This window comes from Muntiacus reevesi, chromosome X (genome assembly GCF_963930625.1).
Source record: "Muntiacus reevesi chromosome X, mMunRee1.1, whole genome shotgun sequence".
Lineage (NCBI taxonomy): Eukaryota > Metazoa > Chordata > Mammalia > Artiodactyla > Cervidae > Muntiacus > Muntiacus reevesi.
Window position 1 is genome coordinate 47,345,396 of NC_089271.1, and position 16,699 is coordinate 47,362,094.

Below are 16,699 nucleotides of genomic sequence, written 5' to 3' on the forward strand. Positions count from 1 at the left end.
ATAAAGATTTATATATGATGGGGAATACGTGTAACACTATGGCTGATTCATATCAATGTATGACAAAACCCACTGAAAAAAAATAACTAAATAAAATTTAAAAAAAAAAGAATAACTACAGCAGGAAAAGAACAATATGAAAAACAAACAAAATAATATATGTACAAAAATAATAAATTTTAAAAATCTAAAAATTAAAAAAAAGAGAGACCCTACAGAACCGCAAAAGGCCAAATTAGAGGCGGCTGCTGCTAAGTCACTTCAGTCGTGTCCGATTCTGTGTGATCCCAAAGACGGCAGCCCACCAGGCTCCCACGTCCCTGGGATTCTCCAGGCAAGAACACTGGAGTGGGTTGCCATTTACTTCTCCGATGTGTGAAAGTGAAAAGTGAAAGTGAAGTCGCTCAGTCATGTCCGACTCTTAGCGACCCCATGGACCATAGCCTACCAGGCTCCTCCATCCATGGAATTTTCCAAGCAAGAGTACTGGAGTGGGGTGCCATTGCCTTCTCCCAAATTAGAGGCAGGGGTATATAAAGGAAATAAAAAGCGTGATTAAAAATTCTTAAAAGCTTAAATAGATTTAATATTAGTAATAAAATCAACAGCTACAGCAACAGATTGGGGGAGAAGTAAAAATAAAAATAAGGAAATCCAGAAGCAACTACAGAACAAGTGAAAAATGTTTTCCTTACTTTTGCATGTCATCCGTTAGTGTCCTTTCTCTCACTGCAAGTCACAGTCCCTCTTGTCTCCCTAGGATGCCCTCCAATACTGGGCTGGTCTCTGGACATGCTGAAGGGGCAGCTCAGACTTTAATCTGGTTCTACTCCTGCATATTCTTGCCTCCAATATCCACAGCTTCCAGAGCTAGTGCATTTTCTTTTGTGGAAACTCTCATTGTCCTTTTATATAGTCCATAGTCATAGAGTCTGTCTGGTTGATCATGTGGATTTAATCTTCAGCTAATATAGCTGGTGGGAAGATTTTGGGACCTCTTTCTTAGCCACGCTGCCCTTGGGCAATTGTGGTTCTATCTCCTCCTCTACATGTGAGTCATCAACAAGAATTTGCTCCAGAGGCTGCCCTGGAGGACTTGGGTCCGCCCCAGGGAGTACTGGGTGTGGAGATGACAGAGATACTTGGACTGCAGGAGCCTTGGCAGGACCAGGTACTCAGGGGAGCCAGTGGCTATGTCAGCAGGGAATATGGTGCTCTATAGGGTTTTTTCTAGCCTCTGGCAGCTCTGTCCCAGTGAGGATCAAGCGTTGAAGTGGCACAGTTGCTTGGATCAGGGGAACCCTGGCAATGCCAGTATGCAGGGGCACTGGCATTTATTTTCACAGAAGATATGACTCTATTAGGGTTTCTTCTAGCCTCTGACAGCTCTGCCACAGTGAGAATTGAACATAGAGGTGGCATAGCTGCTTGGATCATGGGGACTTTGGTGGCAAAATATGTGCAGGGTCACAGACTGCCTCAGCTGCAGGAGCTATGGCCCTTTCAGAGTCTTTTTCTAGCCTCTTGGTACCTGTTGATCAGAGGGCCTCTTTGGCTGGCTCTGGGACTTCCCTGGTGGCTCAGATGGTAAAGCGTCTCGCTTAAAATAAGGGAGACCTGGGTTCGGTCCCTGGGTCGGGAAGATACTCTGGAGAAGGAAATGGCAACCCACTCTAGTACTCTTGCCTGGAAAATCCCATGAACGGAGTAGCCTGGTATCCTACAGTCCATGGGGTAGTAAAGAGTCACGACTTCACTTTCACTTTCTCTGTTGCTAGGCCCATTTAAGCACTTAAAGGGCCCCCCTGGCTGAGGTCTTTCTCTGTTGCTTAGTGTATCAGACACTTAAAGGACCAGCCTCTCTGGGGTCTTTCTCTGTTGTTCAGCTGCTGGTGCCGGCATGTGGGGAGAAAGAGACTAGAGTGGTGTCTCCACCACCTGTGTGTGACTCAGCAGTATTGCCTTGCCTCCATGACTGCCTGGTTTTCCTCCAAAGGCACTTCCCTATTGCAGTCTCCTTCCTCATGCCCCCCTAAGCTGTCTCCCCACAGTCAAAAGGACCTCACCCTGGGATTTCTCTCCAATCCCTGTGCTCCAGCTCCCAGCCACTGTGCTTTTTAGGGGATTTGCATTTCTGGTCCTGTGTATGTATGATTACAGCAAGGATTGCCTGTGTGATTCTCATTTCATTCAGACTGTCACAGATCAGCTGCTTTACTCTCCAACAGCCTCAAATGCTTCTCCTCTGTCCCAAACCATTTCCCTGATGTGGGGGTCTGACCCCTGCTTCAGTTCCCCCACTCCTCGGGTGCAGATTCAGTCCTGCTCACTCTCCTCTTTTCCCCCCTCCTTCCTTTGTCCTACTAAGCTTTGTGTGGTTCCATGTATTCTTTTCCAGTGGTCAGATACTCAGCTGGGGTTCTACAAGATCTTCTCTGTTTGAAGGTGTATTCCTGAGTACACGTGAAGATAAAAGGTACTCCACATCCACCTACTCCTTCACCATCTTTTACTTTCTTTCTGATCTTTTCTTTTTAATGGGGTTTTTAAAATGATGGTTGTATATACTGTTTATATATTTTGTATATTAACACCTTATTGATCATATCATTTGCAAATTATTTTTTCTCATTAAGTTGGTTGTCCCTTTGTTCTATTAATAGTTTCATTTGCTGTGCTAAAGTTTTTGAGTTTAATTAGGTTCCATTTGTTTATTTTTGCTTTTATTTCCTTTGCTTTAGGAGACAGATCCAAAAATATATTGTTACAATTTATGTCAAAGAGTATCTGCCCTTGCTTTTTCTAGGAATTTCATGGTTTCCAGTCTTATATTTACATCTTTAATCCATTCTGAGTTTATTTTTGTATATGGTGTTATAGAATGCTCTAATTTATTTCTTCTACATGAAGCTCTCCAGTTTTCCCAGTACTACTTATGAAAGAGACTGTTCTCAATTGTATATTCTTTCCTTCTTTCTCACAGTCTAATTGACCATATGAACCTGGGTTTATTTCAGGGCTCTCTATTGTGTTCCAGCTCTGTTTTTCGTTCTCAAGTTTGTTTGTTTGTTTATTTGTTTTTTCCCCGCTTTTCAGGTGTCTCTTTTTTCATGTATATTTTAAAAATTATTTAATCCAGTTCTGTAAAAATGCTCTGGTTAATTTGATAGGATCACTTTTACTCTGTATATTACCTTGGGTAATACTGTCATTTTAACAATATTAATTTTTCTAATTAATAAACATTGTATAAATTTCTATTTGTGTCTTCTTCAATTTCTTTCATCACTGTCTTATAGTTTTCTAAATACACGTCTTTTACCTTTTATGTAGGTCTATTTTTAAGTATTTTATTCATCTGATGCCATTGTAAACGGGGTTGCTTCCTTAATTTCTCTTGCTGGTAGTTTGTTTTTAGTGTACAAAAACATGAGAGATTACTGTATATTAATATTGCATATTGCAACATCACCAAATTCATTGATTAATTTTAGTAGTTTTTGTTTACTTTGCTTGAGCATTCATTTTTTTTTTTTAATGTGATTTCTGTGGTTAGGATTTCCAATCTTATGTTGAGTAAAAGTGCTGCGAGTGGGTATACTTGTCTTTTTACTAATCATAAAGGAAACACTTTTAGCTTTTTATCTTTGAATATTATTTTAGTTGTATGCTTGCCATATACTGCTTTTACTATGTGGAGGTGTATTCCCTTTATAACTCCCTTGTGGAGAGATTTTTAATGAAAAATAGATGTTGCACTTTGTCAGAAGATTTTTCTGCATCAATTGAGATGATTATATGATTTTTGTTATTTAATTTGTTGATGGGATGTATCAATTTGATTTATTTCCTGGCATTGAATCATTTTTGAGTTTCTGGGACACATCTTTTTTTTCATTTGAACTATATATTTTATTGCAGGATAATTGCTTTACAATATTGTGGTGGTGTCTGCTGTACATCAGTCATAATTATATATATAATATATAATACAATATATTTATTATATATATATTTAAAATATTATATATATATATATATATATATATATATATATATACTCCCTCTCTTGAGACTTCCCCTCATTCCACGCCTCTAGGTTGTCACATAGTGCCAGCCTGGGCTCCCTGTGTTATACAGCAGCTTCCTGCTAGTTATTTATTTTGCACATGGTAGTGTATATATAAATCAATCCTACTTTCTCAATTTGTCCTACCCTTTCCTTCCCTCACTATGTTCACCATTCCATTCTTTATATTCTGTGCCTTCATTTCTTCTCTGTAAATAAGTTCATCAATAATTTTTCTGTATTCATATATGTGTATTAATATACAATATTTTTTCTGACTTACTTCAATCTGTACAACAGGCTCTAGGTTCATCTGCCTGACTACTCTGACAACTGACTCGAATTTGTTTCTTCTTATGGCATAGTAATATCTTATTGTCAAGAAATATCCATACTGTTTTCCATAATAGCTATGTCAATTTACATTCCCACCAACAGTGCAGTAGAGTTCCCTTTTCCCCACATTCTCTCCAGCATTTATTGTTTGTAGTATTTTTGATGATGGCCATTCTAATTTGTGTGAGGTGATGCTTCATGGTAGTTTTGATTTGCATTTCTCTAATAATGAGCAAAGCTGAGCATCTTTTCATGTGTTTATTAGCCATCTTTGTGTCCTCTATGGAGAAATGTCTGTTTAGGTCTTCTGCCCATTTTTTTCTTTTAATTGGACTGTTTGTTTTTCTTATATTGAGCTGTATGAACTGCTTATATATTTTTGAGATTAATCCATTGCCAGTTGTTTCCTTTGCAATTATTTTCTCCCATATTGAGGGTTATTTTAGTTTTATTTATCATTTCCTTGGCTGTGCAAGAGCTTTTAAGTTTAATTAGGTCCCATTTGTTTATTTTCATTTTTTTTCACTACTCTAGGAGATGATTCAATGCAGATCTTGCTGTGATTTATGTCAAAGTGTTCTGCCTATATTTTCTTCTAAGAGCTATGGTGTATGATTCTTTTAATGCATTATTGAATTCAGTTTTCTGATATTTCACTGAGACATTTGACACCTATGTCAATCAATGATATTGGCCTATAATTTTCTTTTTTTAATTATATTTTTGTCTGGTTTTGGTATCAGGGTGTTGATGGCCTCATAGAATGAGTTTAAAGTGTTCCTTTCTCTGCAATATTTTGGAATGTTTTAAGAAGTACAGATGTTAACTCTTCTCTAAATATTTGGTAGAAATTGTGAATCCATCTGGTCCTTGCTTGTTGTTTATTGTGCTTTTTTTTAAAAAAATTACTATCTCAATTTAATCACTGGTAATTGATCTCTTAATATTTTCTACTTGTTCTTGGTTTAGTCTTGGAAGATTGTACATTTCTATGAACTCCCTAATTTTTTCCAGGTTGTCCTTATTGACATATAGTTACTCATAATAGCTTCTTCTAACCCTTCTATTTCTATGGTATTTGCTGTAAGTTTTCCTTCTTCATTTCTGATTTTATTAGTTTTGGCTATCTCTGTTATTTTATTTTATTTAATTTTTTTTTATGAATCTGGCTAAGAGTTTATTTACTTTGTTTATCTTTTCAAAGAACCAATGTTTAGCTTCATTGGCGTTTTTTGTTTGTTTGTTTTTTTATTTTACACTTCCTCTTTTATTTATTTTTGCTCTTATCTTTGTGATTATATACCTTACATTAGCTTTCACTTTTACTTGTTCTTTTTCTAGTTCATTTAGGTGACAGGTCGCTTTGTAAATTTGAGATTTCTTTGGTTTCCTGAGATAGTTGTGTATTACTATAAATTTACCTCTTAGAACAGTTTTTGTGGAGTCCTATGGATTTGGGGGTAGAAGCAAGGTCTGAAGCAATATTGCAAAGGAATATTGCATATTGTATATTGTATAGGAATTGTATACATATTGCATACTGTATAGGAATATTGTATATTGTATATGAATATTGCATTGTATATTGTATTTTGTATATTGTATAGGAATATTGCATATTGTATATTGAAGCAATATTGCATAGGAACCTGCAATGTTAGGTCCATTAATCAAGGCAAATTGGAAGTGGTCAAACAGGAGATGGCAAGAGTGAATGTCGACATTCTAGGAATCAGCAGACTAAAATGGACTGGAATGGGTGAATGTCGACATTCTAGGAATCAGCAGACTAAAATGGACTGGAATGGGTGAATTTAACTCAGATGACCATTATATCTACTACTGTGGGCAGGGATCCCTTAGAAGAAATGGAGTAGCCATCATAGTCAAAAAAGAGTCTGAAATGCAGTACTTGGTTGCGATCTCAAAAAAGACAGAATGATCTCTGTTTGTTTCCAAGGCAAAACATTCAATATCATGGTAATCCAAGCCTATTCCCCAGCCAGTAATGCTGAAAAAGCTGAAGTTGAATGGTTCTATGAAGATCTACAAAACCTTTTAAAACTAACAACCAAAAAAGATGTCCTTTTCATTATAGGGGACTGGAATGCAAAAGTAGGAAGTCAAGAAACACCTGGAGTAACAGGCAAATTTGGCCTTGAAGGAGAAAACAAAGGAGGGCAAATGCTAACAGTTTTGCCAAGAAAACGCACTGCTCATAGCAAACACACTCTTCCAACAACACAAGAGAAGACTCTACACATGGACATCACCAGATGGTCAACACCAAAATCAGATTGATTATATTCTTTGCAGCCAAAAATGGAGAAACTCTATACAGTCAGCAAAAACAAGACAGGAGCTGACTGTGGCTCAGATCATGAACTCCTTATTGCCAAATTCAGACTTAAACTGAAGAAGGTAGGGATAACCACTAGACCATTCAGGTATGACCTAAATCAAATCTATTATGAATATACAGTAGAAGTGAGAAACAGATTCAAAGGACTAGATCTGATAGACAGAGAGCCTGATGAACTATGGACGGAGGTTCGTGACACTGTACAGGAGACAGGGATCAAGACCATCCCCATGGAAAAGAAATGCAAAAAGGCAAAATGATTGTCTGAGGAGGCCTTACAAATAGCAGTGAAATGAAGAGAAGCAAAAAGCAAAGGAGAAAAAGAAAGATATTCCCATTTGAATGCAGAGTTCCAAAGAATAGCCAGGAGAGATAAGAAAGCTGTCCTCAGTGATCAATGCAAAGAAATAGAGGAAAACAACAGAATGGAAAGACTAGAGATCTCTTCAAGAAAATTAGTGATACCAAGGAACATTTCGTGCAAAAACAGGCTCAATAAAGGACAGAAATGGTATGGACCTAACAGAAGCAGAACATATTAAGAAGAGGTGGCACAAATACACAGAAGAACTGTACAAAAAAGATCTTCATGACCCAGATAACCACAATGGTATGATCACTCACCTAGAGCCAGACATCCTGGAATGTGAAGTCAAGTGGGCCTTAGAAAGCAACACTATGAACAAAGCTAGTGGATGTGATGGAATTCCAGTTGAGCTATTTCAAATTCTGAAAGATGATGCTGTGAAAGTGCTGCACTCAATATGCCAGCAAATTTGGAAAACTCAGCAGTGGCCACAGGACTGAAAAAGTTCCGTTTTCATTCCAATCCCTAAGAAAGGCAATGCCAAAGAATGCTCAAACTATCACACAATTGCACTCATCTCACATGCTAGTAAAGTAATGCTCAAAATTCTCCAAGCCAGGCTTCAGCAATATGTGAACCGAGAACTTCCAGATGTTCCAGCTGGTTTTAGAAAAGGCAGAGGAACCAGAGATCAAATTGCCAATATCCGCTGGATCATGAAAAAAGCAAGAGAGTTCCAGAAAAACATCTATTTCTGCTTTATTGACTATGCCAAAGCCTTAGACTGTGTGGATCACAATAAACTGTGGAAAATTCTGAAGGAGATGGGAATACCAGACCACCTGACCTGCCTCTTGAGAAACCTGTATGCAGGTCAGGAAGCAACAATTAGAACTGGACATGGGACAACAGACTGGTTCCAAATAGGAAAGGGAGAACGTCAAAGCTGTATATTGTCACCCTGTTTATTTAACTTCTATGCAGAGTACATCATGAGAAACGCTGGGCTGGAAGAAGCATAAACTGGAATCAAGATTGCCGGGAGAAATACCAATAACCTCAGATATCAGATGACACCACCCTTATGGCAGAAATTGAGGAGGAACTAAAAAGCCTCTTCATGAAAGTGAAAGAGGAGAGTGAAAAAGTTTACCTAAAGCTTAACATTCAGAAAACTGAGATCATGGCATCTGGTCCCATCACCTCATGGGAAATAGATGGGGAAACAGTGTCAGACTTCATTTTTCTGGGCTCCAAAATCACTGTAGATGGTGATTGCAGCCTTGAAATTAAAAGACTCTTACTTTTTGAAAGGAAAGCTATGACCAACCTTGATAGCATATTAAAAACAGAGACATTATGTTGTTAACGAAGGTTCGTCTGGTCAAGGCTATGGTGTTTCCAGTGGTCATGTATGGATGTGAGAGTTGGACTGTGAAGAAAGCTGAGTGCTGAAGAATTGATGCTTTTGAACTGTGGTGTTGGAGAAGACTCTTGAGAGTCCCTTGGACTGCAAGGAGATCCAACCAATCCATCCTGAAGGAGATAATTCCTGGGTGTTCATTGGAAGGACTGATGCTCAAGCTGAAACTCCAATACTTCGGCCACCTCATGTGAAGAGTTGACTCGTTGGGAAAAACCCTAATGCTGGGAGGGGTTGGGGGCAGGAGGAGAAGGGGACAACAGAGAATGAGATGACTGGATGGCATCACCGACTCGATGGGCATGAGTTTGAGTAAACTTCGGGAGTTTTTGATGGACAGGGAGGCCTGGTGTTCTGCAATTCATGGGGTCACAAAGAGTCGGACAGAACTGAGCGACTGAACTGAACTGAATGATGACCCTATATATGAGACATCAAAAGAGACACAGATGTAAAGACCAGAATGTTGGACTCTGTGGGAGAAGGCGAGGGTAGGATGATTTGAGAGAGTAGCATTTAAACATGTATATTATCATATGTGAAATCGATCGCTAGTCCAGGTTTGATGGATGAGGCAGGGTGCTCAGGGCTGGTGCTCTGGGATGACCCTGAGGGATGGGATGCGGAGGGAGCTGGGAGGGAGGGTCAGGATGGGGAACACATGTACACCCATGGCTGATTCATGTGAATGTATGGCAAAACCCCACACAATGTTGTAAAGTCATTAGCCTTCAAATTAAAAACAAAGGAAAAAAAAAAAAAAAAAAAACACAAGACCAAACAAATGAAGAGGAAATACGCAGTTTACCTGAAAAGGATTTCAGAGTAATGATAATAAAGATGATCAAAAATATTGAAAGTAAAATGAATGCACAGATAAATAGATTGGAGGCACAAATTGAGAAGATGCAAGAAATATTTAACAAAGATCTAGAAGATTTAAAGAATAAACTGTCAACAGTAAACAACAAAATAACTGAGATTAAAAATGCACTGGAGGGAACCAACAGCAGAGTAACTGAGCCAGAATAGATGAATGAGCTAGGAGATAGAATAATGGAACTAACTGAAGCAGAATACAATAAATTAAAAAAAAAAAAAAAAAAAACATTGGGAACAGTCTCAGACACCTCTGGGATGACATCCAGTGTAATGACATTTGAATCATAGGAGTCCCAGAAGAAGAAAGGGAAAGATGTAAGAAAATATTTGAAGATGTTAGAGTCAAAAACTTCCTGAATATAGGGGTGAAAATAGCCACCCAATTCCAGGAAACCCAGAGAGTACCATACAGAATACACTCACAAGAAACACACCAAGACACATATTAATCAAAATAACAACGATTAAAGAAAAATAAGAAATATTAAAAGCAACAAATGGAAAGGCAACAAATAACATACAAGGAGATGTCCATAAGGATAACAGCTGATTTTTCAACAGAAACTCTGTATGTCATAAGGGTATGGCAGGATATACTTAGTGATGATAGGGAAACCTACAACCAAGATTGCTCTATCCAACAAGGATGTCATGCAGAGTCAAAACTAAAAGCTATGCAAACAAAAGTTAAGAGAATTCAGCACCAAAAACCAGTGCTACAAAAAAAAAAAAAAATGCTAAAAAGTTCTCTAAACAGAAAACACAAGAGAAAGTCCTACAAGGACAAACTCAAAACAATAAACTAAATGGCAATGGGATCATGCTTATCAATAATTACCTTAAATGTAAATGGGCTAAATGCTCCAACCAAAACACAGATGGGCTGAATGGATATAAACTAAGACTGCTATATATGCTGTCTACAAGAGATCCACTTCAGACCTAGGGACACATACAGAAAAAGAGTAAAGAGCTAGAAAAATATATTCAATGCAAAAAAATCAAAACAAAGCAAGAATATTAATACTCATCTCAGATAAAATAGACATTGAAATAAAGACCAAAACAAAAGACAGAGAAGGATGCACCATAATAATCAAATAATCAATCCAAGAAGAAGATATAACAATTTTAAATATATATGCATTCAACATAGAAGCATCTCAATACATAAAGCAAATGCTAACAACAATTAAAGAGGGAAATCAACAGTAATAAAATAGTAGTGGGGGATTTTAATACCCAACTCACACCAATGGACATATCGTCCAGACAAAATTTAAAAGGGAAACACAAGTTTTAACAATGCATTGGACTACTTAATATCCAAATTGATATATATAGGACATTTAACCCAAAAACAATAGATTTCATTTTTTTCTCAAGTACATATGGAACATTGTCCAGGATAGATCACATCTTGAGCCACAAATCAAGCCTTAGTAATTTTTTTTAAGTTTATTTATTTTTTAATTGAAGGATAATTGCTTTACAGAATTTTGTTGTTTTCTGTCAAGCATCAACATGAATCAGCCATAGGTATATATATATCTCCTCCCTTTTAAACCTCCCTCCCATCTGCCTCCACACTGCACCTTGCTAGGTTGATACAGAGCCCCTGTTTGTGTATCCTGAGACATACAGCAAATTCCAGTTGGCTATCTATTTTGCATATAGTAATGTAAATTTCCATGTTACTCTCTCCATACATCTCACCCTCCCCTCCCCACTCCCCATGTCCATAAGTCTATTCTTAGTTTCTCTATCACTTCCTTGCAAATAAATTCTTCAGTGTCATCTCTCTAGATTCTGTATATAGAGTTTAGTATATGATATTTGTCTTTCTCTTTCTGACTTACTTCACTCTGTATAGTAGGCTTTAGGTTCATCCACCTCATTAGAACTGACTCAAATGCATTCTTTTTAATGGCTGAGTAATATTCCATTGCTTATATGAACAAAAATTTCTTTATCCATTCATCTGTTGATGGACATCTAGGTTGCTTCCATGTTCTAGCTATTGTAAATAGTGCTGCAATGAACAATGATATACATGTGTCTCTTTCAATTTTGGTTTCCTCAGGGTATATGTCAAGGAGTAGGATTGCTGGGTCCTATGGTGCTTTTATTCCTACTTTTTAAAGGAATCTCCATACCATCTTCCTCTGTGCCTGTATCAATTTACATTCCTACCAACAGTGCGAGAGCATTCCCTTTTTTTCACACCTTCTCCAGCCTTTCTTGTTTGTAGACTTTTTGGTGATGGCCATTCTGACCATTGTGAGGTGATATCTCTTTGTAGTTTTGATTTGCAATTCCCTAATAATGAGCAATATTAAGCATCTTTTCAAGTGTTTGTTAGCCTTCTGTATGTCTTCTTTGGAAAAATGTCTCTATAGGTCATTTTTCCTATTTACGATTGGGTTGTTTGTTTCTCTGGTATTGAGTGTATGAGCTGCTTGTATATTTTTAAAATTAATTCTTTGTCAGTTGTTTAATTTGCTATTATTTTCTCCCATTTTGAGGGTTCTCTTTTCACCTTGCTTGTAGGTTTCTTTATTGTGCAAAGACTTTTAAGTTTAATCAGGTCCCACTTGTTTACTTTTGCTTTTATATCCATTGCTCTAGGAGGTGGATCATAGAGGATCTTGCTTTGATTTACGTTATCAAGAGTTCTGCTTAGGTTATCTTCTAAGAGTTTTATAGTTTCTGGTTTTACATTTAGGTCTTTAATCCATTTTGAGTTTACCTTTGTGAATGGTGTTAGAAAGTGTTCTAATTTCATTCTTTTACATGTAACTGTCCAGCTTTCCCAGCACCAATTTATTGAAGAGGCTGTCTTTGCACCATTGTATATTCTTGCCTCTTTTGTAAAAAATAAGGCACCCATAGGTGCATGGATTTATTTCTGGGCTTTCCATCTTTATCCATTGTTCTATATTTCTGTTTTTGTGCCAGTACCATACTGTCTTGATGACTGTAGCTTTGTAGTATAATCTGAAGTCAGGACGGTTGATTCCTCCAGCTCCATTCTTCTTTCTCAAGACTGCTTTGGCTTTTCAGGATCTTTTGTTTTCCATATGGATTGTGAAATATTTTGTTCTAGTTCTGTGAAAACTGCCATTGATAATTTGATATGAATTGCATTGAATCTGTAGATTGGTTTTGATAGTATAGTCATTTTCATAATATTGATTCTTTCTACCCAAGAACATAGAATGCCTCTCCATCTGTTTATGTCATCTTTGACATATTTCGTCAATGTCTTACAATATTCTGTATACGACCTTTTGTCTTCTTGTGTGTGTGTGTGTTAGTTGCTCAGTCGTGTCTGACTCTTTGAGACCCCATGGACTGTGGCCCATCAGACTTCTCTGTTCATGGGATTCTCCAGGCAAGATTACTGGAGTGGAGTGCTATTCCCTTCTCCAGAGGAACTTCCCAACCCGGGGTTCAAACCCTGGTCTCCTGCATCGCAGGCAAGTTCTTTACCATTTGAGCTACAGGGAAGACCTGTTGTCTCCTTAGGTGAGTTTATTTATAGATATTATTTTTTGTTGCATTGGTGAATGTGATTGATTCTTCAATTTCTATTTCTGATTTTTCATTGGTAGTATATAGAAATGCAAGTGTTTTCTGTGTATTGATTTTGTATCCTGCAACTTTGCTAAATTCACTGATCAGCTCTAGTAATTTTCTGATACTATCTTTAGGGTTTTCTATGTACAGTATCATGTCATCTGCAAATAGTGAGAACTTTACCGATTCTTTTCCAATCTGGATTCCTTTCATTTTTTTTTTTTTTTCTTCTCTGGTTGTTGTAGCTAGGACTTCCAAAACTATGTTGAATAATAGTGGTGAAAGTGGACACCCTTGTTTTGTTCTTGGTCATAGGGGGAATGCTTTCAGTTTTTCGCCATTAAGGATAATGTTTGCTGTAGGCTTATATATATGGCCATTACTCTACTGAGGTAGGTTTTTTCTATGCCCATTTTTTTTGAAGAGTTTTAATCACAAATGTGTGCTGAATTTTGTCGAAGGTTTTTTCTGAATCTATTTAGATGATCATATATATGATTTATATCTTTCAATTTATTAATATGGTGTATCACATTGATTTATTTGCATATAATGAAGAATCCTTGCATCCCTGGAATAAACTCAATGTGACCATGGTGTATGAGCTTTTCAATGTGTTGAATTCTGTTTGCTAAAATTTTTTGAGGATTTTTACATCTATGTTTATCTGTTATATTTGACTATATATATATATATTATATATATATATATATATTGTGAGTGTGTGTGTCTTGTCATTGTCTGGTTTTGGTATCAGGTTGATAGTGGTCTCGTAGAATGAATGAGTTTGGAAGTGTTCCTTCCTCTGCAATTTTTTGATAGATTTTTAGTAGGATAGACATTAGCTCTTCTCAAAATGTTTGACAGAATTCTCCTATGAAGCCATCTGTTCCTGGGCTTTTCCTTTTTAGGAGATTTTTGATAACAACTGCAATTTCGGTGCTTGTAATTGGGCTGATCATAATCTCTATTTCTTCCTGGTTCAGTCATGGAAGATTGAACTTTTCTGAGAATCTGTCCTTTTCTTCCAGGTTATCCATTTTACTACCATATAGTTGTTCATAATAGTCTCTTATAATCCTTTGTATTTCTGCATTGTCTGTTGTAACCTCTCCTTCTTCATTTCTAATTTTGTTGATTTGATTTTTCTCTCTTATTTTCTTGATGAGTCTGGCTAAAGGTTTCTCAATTTTGTTAATCTTCTCAAAAACCCAGCTTTTAGTTTTATTATTCTTTACTATTATTTCTTTCATTTCTTTTTCAATTATTTCTGCTCTGATCTTTATTTCTTTCCTTCTGCTAATTTTGGGGGTCTTGTTTTTATTTTTCCAGTTGTTTTAGGTGTAAAGTTAGGTTGTCTGTTCGAAGTTTCTCTTGTTTCTTGGGCTAGGATTGTATTGTTATAAATTTCCTTCCTAGAACTGCTTTTGCTGCATGCCATAGGTTTGGTGTTGTCATGCTTTCATTGTCATTTATTTCTAGAATTTTTTTGATTTCACCTTTGATTTCTTCAGTAACTTGTTGTTTATTTAGAAATGTATTGTTTAATCTCCACGTGTTTGTGTTTTTTACTGTTTTTTTTTTCTTGTAATGGATAGCTTATCTCATAATATTGTGATCAGAAAAGATACTTGATATAATTTCATTTTTTTTTTAAATTTACTGAGGTTTTAAATGGTGCTTGTCAGCATCAGTAACTTAACGGTAGGTGGTGAAAGATTCTTGGATTCTGGGGGAGAAGAAATCAATCCGGGGCCAGTGACGAGGCTTGATCACTCAAAACTTTTGTGTAATAAAGTTTTCTTAAAATATAAAAGAAATAGAGAAAGCTTCTTACATAGACAGAAGGCGGCAGAAAGAGTGCCCCCTTGCTACACTTTAGCTGGATGTTATATAGTAAGTAAGTGTTAGTCGCTCAGTCGTGCCTCAAACTTTGTGACCCCATAGACTGCAGCCCATCAGGCTTCAATGTCCATGGGATTTTCCAGGCAAGGATAGTGTAGCCGTTTACTATTTGCTAATTAGAGAAAGGAAATGGCTCAAAAACAGAGACTGACACCAGGTCTCTCACCCACAACATGCATTTTGAGATAACATCAACACAAAGTGAGTTGTCCTGGGCCTTAAAATGATTGAGATGGATAATGAAGAAAGGCAGGTTTACAAGCAAATACAGTCTAATTAACATAGCTTATGAGAATTTTTGCATGAATAAAACATACTGGTTTGTCAAGTTGGCTCTGAGTCTTAGGTAGAACCAAGTTCAGTTCAGTCGCTCACTCATGTCCAACTCTTTGCAGCCCCATGTACTGCAGCATGCCAGGCCTCTCTGTCCATCACCAACTCTTGGAATTTACTCAAACTCATACCCATTGAGTCAGTGATGCCATCCAATCATCTAATCGTCTGTCATCCCCTTCTGCATCTGCTTAAATCTTTCCCAGCATCAGGGTCTTTTCAAATGAGTCAGTTCTTCACATCAGGTAGCCAAAGTATTGGAGTCTCAGATTCAACATTAGTCCTTCCAATGAATATTCTGGACTGATTTCTTTTTGGATGGACTGGTTGGTTACCCTTGCAGTCCAAGGGATGCTCAATAGTCTTCTCCAGCACCACAGTTCAAAACCATTAATTCTTCAGTGCTCAGCTTTCTTTACAGTCCAACTCTCACATCCATACATGACTAGTGGAAAAACCATAGCTTTGACTAGACAGACTTTTGTTGGCAAAGTAGTGTCTCTGCTTTTTAACATGCTGTCTAGGTTGGTCATAACTTTTCTTCCAAGGAGTAAGCAACTTTTAATCTCATGACTGCAGTCACCATCTGCAGTAATTTTGGAGCATAAAAAAAAAAAAGTCTGTAACTGTTTCCACTGTTACCTTATCTATTTGCCTTGAAATGATGAAACCAGATGCCATGATCTTAGTTTTCTGAATGCTGATCTTTAAGCCAACTTTTTCACTCTCCTCTTTCACTTTCATCAAGAGGCTCTTTAGTTCTTCTTTGCTTTCTGCTATAAAGGAGATGTCATCTGTATATCTGAGGTTATTGATATTACCCCTGGCAATCTTGATTACAGCTTGTGCTTCATCTAGCCCAGCATTTCTCATGATGTACTCTGCATAGAAGTTAAATAAGCAGGGTGACAATATACAGCCTTGACATATTCCTTTCCCAATTTGGAACCAGTCTGTTGTTCTATGTCCAGTTCTAACTGTTGCTTCCTGACCTGCATACGTATTTCTCAAGAGGAGGGTCAGATGGTCTGGAGTTCTCATCTTTTTAAGAATTTTCCACAGTTTATTGTGATCCACAGAGTCAAAGGCTTTGGCATAGTCAATAAAGCAGAAATAGATGTTTTTCTGGAACTCTCTTACTTTTTTGATGATCCAGAAGATGTTGGCAATTTGTTTTCTGGTTCCTCTGCCTTTTCTAAATCCAGCTTGAACAACTTGATGTTCATGGTTCATGTATTGTTGAAGCCTGGCTTGGAGCATTTTGAGCATTACTTTACTAGTGTATGAGAAGAGTGCAATTGTGCAGTAGTTTGAGCATTCTTTGGCATTGCCTTTCTTAGGGATTGGAATGAAAACTGACCTTTCCCAGTCCTGTGACCACTTTTTAGTTTTCCAAATTTGTTGGCATATTGAGTGAGGCACTTTCATAGCATCATCTTTTAGGATTTGACATAGCTCAATTGGATTTCCATCTCCTCCACCAGCTTTGTTTGTAGTGATGCT